This window comes from Pteropus medius, unplaced genomic scaffold (genome assembly GCF_902729225.1).
Source record: "Pteropus medius unplaced genomic scaffold, Ma_sr-lr_union100, whole genome shotgun sequence".
Classification (NCBI taxonomy): Eukaryota; Metazoa; Chordata; class Mammalia; order Chiroptera; family Pteropodidae; genus Pteropus; species Pteropus medius.
This window is the reverse complement of record NW_024352785.1, coordinates 20,105,092-20,114,048: the sequence shown is the minus strand read 5'-3', so window position 1 is coordinate 20,114,048 and position 8,957 is coordinate 20,105,092.

Here is an 8,957-nt window from a genome sequence, read left to right as displayed (position 1 = left end):
TAGTACATATATACAACGGAATATTACTCATCCATAAGAAGAGATGAAATACTGCCATTTGCGACAACATGGATGGACCTCAAGATAATTATGCTAAGTGAAATAAGCCAGACAGACAAAGTTGAAAATCACATGATATCACTTATATGTGGGATATAAACTTAAAAGCAACAAACGAACAGGACAAACAGAGACCCATGGACATGGACTATAGATTAGTGGTTACCAGACGGTAGAGAGTCGGGGAGAAATGGGGAGGTGGACAGGTAAAGGGGGGCAAATATGTGGTGACAGAAAGAAATTTAACTATGGGAGGTGAACACACACTGTAAATATGTATATGCCTTACTATTAAAGTGTACAGCTGAAACTTATTGGATTTTGCTAACCAATGTCATCATAAAAAAATAATTTTATCAAAAAATAGTTAATTGGTAAAGTCTTTACATTAAAAATATAAGTTCTTTTTAATTAAATGTTGCAGAATTTTCCCAGTTGGTTTGCTTTTTAATATTACAGAGTTTTATCCAATACGAGATTTTAGTTATTTTGGATTTTAGTTATTTAGTTATTTATACATTTCTTAGTGTTTTCTTATGACTTTTCCAACACTGAGATACGTGTAAAGTAATATCTGTTCATTACATATGGGGAATCATTAGTTTACAGTTTAATTTAGTAAAGTTACCTTTATTTGGGGAAATGTGACCTGACTTACAGCATTAAATAAATTGTAAAGTTCTGTCACTTCAAAATTATGAGAAATTTGTGAAAAATATAATTGATCATCTAGTTAATATATTTGATAAAAGAAATACAAGTTATAAGTATGACTAGAATACAATTTTTTTACAATGTGACCTTTAAATAATCTTTTATTATCACTCTTCCTTAAGCTTGAATAAGGTAGGCTTGGAAAATGATCATTCATTTTCTGTTCTTATTCGTCTTTTTGAATTTACTGTGTTGATCGATATTCTCGGTCTCCTGTTTCTGTCCTTGTGTCATTGTGGATGAACTTTAAATCTAAGCCCAGTGTACTTTGCCAATTAACTTCTGAATGTGATTCCCTAAGAGAATATAAACACTATATTTAGAGGCTCTAGAGATAAGTTTATATTCTCCTGAATTTACTAGCTCACCCATCTGTCCTTATTTTAGGATTGACAGTAAAATCAACTATCATGAGAATGCAATTGAATTCAGTTATAATTCATTTTTAAAGGACAAAAGTAAATGAGCCCCATTTTGCTTTTAAAATGAGCTAGAAAGTAGGCCCAATTCGGTATGCTGGAAATTTACTTCCATTTTAATATTTTAATAGATAAAATAATGCATACAAATTTGTTATAAAATTTAAAGAATTCTCAGAATATTACTCCTAAACTTTGTATAAAGAGGATGTTATTTTGCTCTTAATCATCTGAGATCATAGAAGTACATTAGAATTCACTGGGGAAAAAAAAAGCATTGTATTATGGCTTTGAAAGAAGTCTTTATGATTAAATTTATGACGTTTCCTAGCATTTCCTATACTGATACTCTGACTCCATTAAAAATTTGTAACGTATTTCTGCATACTTAAAACTAAGAATTTAGTCTATTTTTTGAATGAAAATTAGGTTTTTATTATATATGGCATTATTTATTACTAATAAATTATGAATATTCCATTCCTGAATTCTTAGATATATCGGAATTTCCCTCAAGAATATCTAAGTGCCTTAAGATGGGCCCATTCCTTACTTCATTTTCATATTCTCAGAATTCATCTGACATGTATAAAACACACCAAAAAAACTGTATCATTGAACGACTGAGTCTGCAGAGAGAAGAATGGCTGGAGACAAAACACAAGGCAAAAGAAAAATTGGCCCTAGCTAGTTCAGTTTTAGCGAGATTTTTGACTATAGTAAAGGCAAGTACACAATCGGATTGGAAAGCACCACAAAATATCAACAATTAGGTTTGATTAGCAAAACTGTTAGCAGAGCAGTGGAGTTTTACTGCAGTTGCTCAGTTTTCCTCCTCTGCACTGTAACTTCCTTATTCAGGCTTCACTGCATTCACAGTGCAGACGAGGCACTAAATATAAATGGTCAAATTTATGCAATCATAAAGAACACAGATGAAAAGTTTAAGATCCTCTTAGGGATTTTTATCCAATAGTGTATGCTTCTTGTTAGCTAAAAATAGTAGGCATGCTAACTTGAAAATAATTTTCTGATTTGTAGATTTTTTATAAACAGTAAGTAATGAGCCCTCATTTTTCACAACTTGTTTCAGCTTTTCTATATTTGAGGATACCTGGCCTTAAAGCTTTGGTGACCAAATAAATAATATCCCCTCAAATGGGAACTTGAAGGCCTTAATGGGGCCTGTTCAGAAAGACACTGAAGCCCACTGAACAGGTGGCTGGCTAAAAAGGTAAGTTTGTATCTCATTATCTCTTCTGTAAAGGAAATTGGATGACATAACCCCTAAGGCTGCATTTACTGAAAAATTCTAAGATTTCTAATTATTTATAATCTCTCAATGTATCTCACCATCTAGATTTATTACAATTAACACAAAAGATATATGCCTTCCTACGAATAAGAACAGAAAACCGGGGGGGAAATACCCAAGAACCTCTCATTAAAACAGACGTCAAAAGGACAGTTGGAAATACCTCAGGGAGAGATTCAGTATTTTCATTTTCTTCAAATGGTTTCTAGGTTATCAGATCCATTTCTATAAAATTAAAGCTGAGATACCACCAGAACATAAGCTCTACAAAGGCAGGGACTTTTATTTTCCTGTAAATGAAGACTTACGCGGAAGATAAATAAGAAAACATAAAAGCAGAGCTGCTTGGGTTGAAGCCATATTGAGCTTTATTCCTACTCTGTGCCCTGAGGGGACGCCATAGAGCTTCTAGTCCAAGGGTTGTGACAAGCATCCAAGTGTGCTTGTGCGAATCTTCCCAGCCCACTGAGAAGCCAGAGCATTTGAACGTGTTGTCTCTCCTAGACAAGCTTTATCTTCATTTCTACCCCAAAGTACCCTAGAGATGTTAGCTTTCCTTTTTAACTTCTGGTATGATAAGATTAGAAGCCACCGTAGTATGACACAGATAAACAAGCCCCTTAAACTTGAATAACATGTGACCTGTGGCCACTGTGATCAAAGAACCTTAGTATGAATCTTAAAGTACATTTGATTGCTAGCTCATCCACATGAATTAGCTTCCCAGCATTTCCCACATTGCTCAATAAGTGACTTGCTCAGCTGAATAGCTTAGTTTGTCTGGGGGTGAGGGGAGACCTTATCTTTCACATTAATAGGGATCATTTGACTTATTGGTGATACTTCTGGTTCTTTATGGTAAGCCATGCCATCTGCATAGGGAAAGGTAGTTATTTTCTATCCTTATGACCAGAAGGCATGCAACTAATCAAAAAAACCCCCCAAAACTGCTTTAATTTGGGTAGAAGTTAAAGAAAGGGGCGCCAATGTTCTGATATACACTACTTAAGACTAATGTCATGTCAGGAGAAGACCTGCTCTGTCAGGTTAGGTTTTAAGAATTGAGAGGTAACACTATGCTAAATGTTTTATAAATATTATATCATTATATAGAATTCTCTCATAAGTAACAAAGATATACTTTTTTTTACAATTGAAGAAATTGGGAGATCACAGGAGTAAATGATAATATAATTTGATTTATTCCAGGTAATCTCTAAGTTTCCTCAGGTAAGATACCTCATTGCTTGAGACATTCCTGTGTCTTATGAACCTGTGTTTGGGGAACTGGAGCATTGGTTCTGCCCTTCGTCCCATCAGAATTATCTGAGTTCTGTAAAAGCACAGTGGTTGCATCTGGGCATCTTAGTTTTTTGAAAAGCTCTGCAGATAGATTGGAAACCACAGAGAGTGAAGGACGGCTTGTTTTCAAACCAGGGCAGATTTAACTCTTGAATCCATCTTCAAAGGTGGCAGCTGAAGAGTTAATTAGTAGAAATAATTAGAAAACATTCAGACCTAGATATAACCTAACACAGTTTTAGTAGCAGGCAAAACTCTCCCAGAGACTTTTTTAACATCAATTATCAGATGACTTTATAGCAGAAATATTTATTGGGTGAAGGCAAGTTCATAGAACTACAGAATGAAACAAACAAACAAAAAACAAAAAAACTGAACTAAGGCAATTAGTTTTCAACCCTGGTGGCATATAAGACTCACCTTGGGACAGTTTTTAAAAAGACCGATGCCCAGGACTTACCACAGATTGAGAGCAAATTTTGGGACCACCGCCTTAGAGAGCTTATATTTGTAGAGCGAATAAATACCAACTAGTGAACCTGAATGAGGAATTAGAAAAACACCACGTGCAGAAGGGAACGAGCTGCACCGATGAATGGGTCTCATGGCCTGCAGACCAGCATCTGAAGCCTGGCTTTGCATTTTCTAAGATTTAGAAGCTCTGCCAATGCTGGGGCTGCATTTCCCTGTGGCAGCAATCAGGTGGCACTAAGTAGGGCTTGCCTCTGTAGGAGGTATGTGTACTTCCCCATGTGCCAGGCCTACATGTCCCATTTGTTTGCATTACCTGCCTCACTCTGTAAGCAATCAAACTTGAGAGCTCTGGGTTACACAATGCCTACTGCACATTGACTCCAGGTCATTTGGAACGGCTAGCAGTATCCCAGCAGAGCTGTCTTTAATCAAGAATGACTGGGTATAAGAAGAATAATTAGCCTACTCAGCAGAATTTGTAGACATTGCCCGGGTATATGTATTAAAGAGCAGTCCTTTCCCACTGCTGACATTTAGGAATATTCAAGGCCACACAGTTAGTGGAGGAGCCCACACAACCGAGTGCACGCACTCCAACTCCCAGCTCCAGGCATTTAACCTGTGTGTGTGAGGATAGTAGAAACAACCTGACGAGGTTATGAGAATTAGATGATAGACATAGAGCACCTATCAAAATGCCAGGTTTATAGTTAGTGCTCAATCCACGTCAAGCTGCTATGACCTATTTTGTACCTATGACCTTCAACTGTGCATAGGAGCTGGGTATGCCCAGTGCATGTCGGGCAGCAATTTTTAGACTCTTTCAAGAGATTCTAAGCTTGGAGTAAAATTTCCTGTCCTGTTAAAGAGGCCAGGGGATATTTTGTATATTAACCCAAACCAACCAATGACCAAACAAACCAACCTTTGCAGGAAGAACTAAAATGAAAAGGCTCTGGACCTAAAAAGCCCTAACCCATTTGGGGAGAATTTGTCACCTGGCATTCTAATTGTGTTCAGCACATCTTTGTACTAACCACCCCGTGTGGCCTTTGTTTTGTCTCACCCCACTGAATTCCTTCAGAAAACTATTGCTCTTTCTTCTCTAGACTGTCCCCAGTAGGGAGGCTTTCACAACACAGGTAATCAACAAAGCCATACTGAAAGAATAAACCCAAATATACTCAATCCAGAGAATTTGTGGTAGCTAAGGTTTACTTGCATTTTTACGTGTTAAAATACTTCAAAACCTATGCTTGTCAATCTATCAGTTACAGAAACACTTTTGTTGAATGTTAATATAAATAAAGCCCTACGCATCTGCACTTAGATCCTTCTGCATTCCAATTAGACAAAACAGAATTTGTGTACAATCCAAATTTTAATAATGAAAGCACGATTATTGATTTTTCCAGGAACTGTGCTTTGCTATTTTGCAAGTTAGTATGGACTGAAATCATTTAACACTTTCCCTTCCCAACTATCTGTCACTTATATCTTCATTAGGTCTTTCGATACAGAATTTTTTCAAGTAGTAACAAGGAGATGCTATCCTACTTTGAGAAGTTTTGACCAACCAAGCTGATCTAAACATAATACTATTTAGCAAATTTGTTTATCCATAGTATTCCAATATCTAAAATAAAAATTTGTCTTTCAAAAGACTAAACGATGAGCTTTCATTTGATTTTTTAAATAATCAACCTAAAATGTCTCTAAGCCAATCCAGGCATTCCGTAAAGATAACTTTTTAAATGCTCATGATACCTTATTAGTCTAATACCTTATTGGATTTTTTAATGGTTATCAAAGACTAATATTTCTTAGTTATGCATTCATAACTGTGTTATGAATATAGGGCATCCTTGATTGAACAATTACAATGACTCATTTTCTTTAGAATCCATTTAACACTTGAGGGCAATCGAGTATATTGTGTTTGTGTTGCTTGGTTATGTGAAAATTCTGAGGCTCAATTTTTAGCCATAGGCAACCTGTAGATCTTATTTTAAATGAAGGTTTTCAGAAACATGTAACACCAAGTATCTAGATAAAGAAGTAGGTATTTTTTTGTGATATTATCCAACTCCATTCCCTGTATGAGAGAACCTAGAAATCTCTCAGAAAGGCTTTAAGGCTGCTGCAGAGAGAGCTGGGACAAGAACCAGTGCCCTGCCAGACTCTGCCCTCCCAACTACAGTACATAGTTCCCCTTGGGCTTCTTGCACTACTACATGTCTTACTGGGTAGGCCACATCTTCAAGGCCCTGGACACTTCTTCCCGGGCCATTGCTCAGTGTTATTTTTATGCAGCTGGTAACCTTGAGGGATGAAATTTGCCTCAAATAATAAAGCTATCAAGAATGGAGCCAGGTCTGTCATTTCAATGCTTTCAGTTCTACAATGCATCACAACCAGTGGCTTTCTCCAGTATGAAAAGGAAAAAAAACTCATTCTTCTCTTTTCTCATAATTCCCTCTGCCAACAATTCCAACAATTTTTTTTTAATTTGAAAAAGTGTGTGTGTGTGTGTGTGTGTGTGTGTGTGTGTGATAGACACACACACACTCACAAATGTTGTAGCTAAACCATGTTGTTCAGCTGTGGGAATAAATTCCTGAAAACCAATATTGATGTCGTGGGATACTGAGTAGTTAAATTTTACCAAGTTCTCCAAAATAAGTAAGTAAATAAAGCACTTCTTGGCATAAAAACAATACAACCAAGAAGACACTAACATCTGAGTAGCGGCTAACATTATTTTTTTAGTGACTAACAATTTATACCTACGTTCTTCATTCATGTTTCATATATTATTTCTAGGGTCTTAATTTCTTGGAAAAATCTAAGCTTCTCACAATTTTTAAAGCATTCCACATTCTTAGTTGGGGTTGCCAAACAGGCTACTTTGAAAGTACAATATGCATTTTCCAGAAGCCCAATTCAAAGCTGCATGCATCCAATATACATTACCAATGAGTGCTTGTGTATTAACCATAGGTTCTAAGACACACCATTTTTCATTTCATGCATTTACTGTCTGAAGTGGGACAATTTAACAAGGAAGCAGCTGCAAGAACAATGAACAAATCTGAGGCCAAGTGACTTTTAGAGTAGTAAAACACACTATGCAACTAGCAATTTTATCAAGAAATTAAGCCTCATATATAACAGATGTGCTCTAGGTTGACTATTTTCTGCAACGAAAATACAAAAATTTAACCTTACCATAAAAAAAAAATGCTGTATTAATACAATGGACTATAGGACATATATTTTCCCTGCCCACCCCTTTTCTGGAAATAGGAGCTAACTGGAATTTAAAATAGGCTTATTCTCTTGATGGCATCCCACTTATCTCCTTCCTCTTTTTCTTCATATAAACATCATTGCAAATTTAAAAAACACAATCAAGAAAGCAAGTATATTAGTATATATGCTAACTAGTATATATACTAAGTATGTACTTATTATACTTGCTGCATTATCACAAGGTATCACAAACTTAGTGGCTTAAAATAAGAGAAATTTATTACCTCACAGTTCTGTAGGTCAGAAGCCAGGCACAGCCTAACTGCTTTCGCTGCTTAGGGTCTCAGGAGGCAAAAATCAAAGTGTCAGCCCCACCATTCTTCCCTCAGGGCTGTGGGGAGAACCTGCTTCTAAACTCACTCAGGTTGGTTGTTGAACTCGGTTCCTTGTGATTGTACAATTTAGCTCCTTGTTTCCTTGTTGGCTGCAAGTTGTAGCCTCAGACTCCCCTCCATCTTCAAAATGAGCAGGGAAGAGCTTTCCTCGCGTGGAATCCCTGACACTGAATTTCTTTCACCAGAAGAGCCCAGTCCCTTTTAGAGCTGACTTGATTAGCTCGGGACCACACAGGCAATCTCATTTTAAGGCGAACTGATTTGAGACTTCAATCACCTGAGCAAAACTCGCTACAGCGGTACTGAGATTAGTTTTGCCTGCCTCACTGGGAAAAGCTGTGAGCACACCTGAGTGGGAACCTTGGGGGCCATTTCAGTTGTTTCCTACAGCAGGCACATCGGGATTATAATCTCTCCAACAGGAATTAACAGATTATTTTACTTGACCGTTTCAGATCTTAATCTTTTAAAAATAAACTTTTTTGATATCCGCCGTTCAGGCTTAAAAGCAACATGGAAGAATTCTAAAAGCCAATTGCAATTATTTAAAAAATCTGTTTCAATCATATCTAAGTAATTGATATATCTCATTATGGTAGCCTAGTGATTTTTAAATTCTTTTTAATCAAGGGTTAAACAGTGACAATAATGCTCCATGAAGGGTTAGTGAGGCATTAGTGATGTGGAGATATTGATATGCTGTTATGTGACTATGATAATTTTCATATAATCAGTCATTTCCCCTGACTAGAAAACCATTTGGAAAGAAAGATTGAAGATTGTGGCACAGGGAAAGCTATCAGCACTGGGAGTATCCCATTGGCTTCGCTAATGTAAAACCGTGTACTGTCTTACAGATTGTGAAATGTATCCTTCCTATTCTTCCCTTTTTTCTTCTGCTGATCTTTAGCATTATCAACTAACATAAGGAAGTACAGGCTGATGTGTTAAGTAACCTGGTTCTCATCCCATAGTGCCTTTAATTGCCTGTGCATTTTTAGAAATGCATTTACCTCTGGGCCTCAC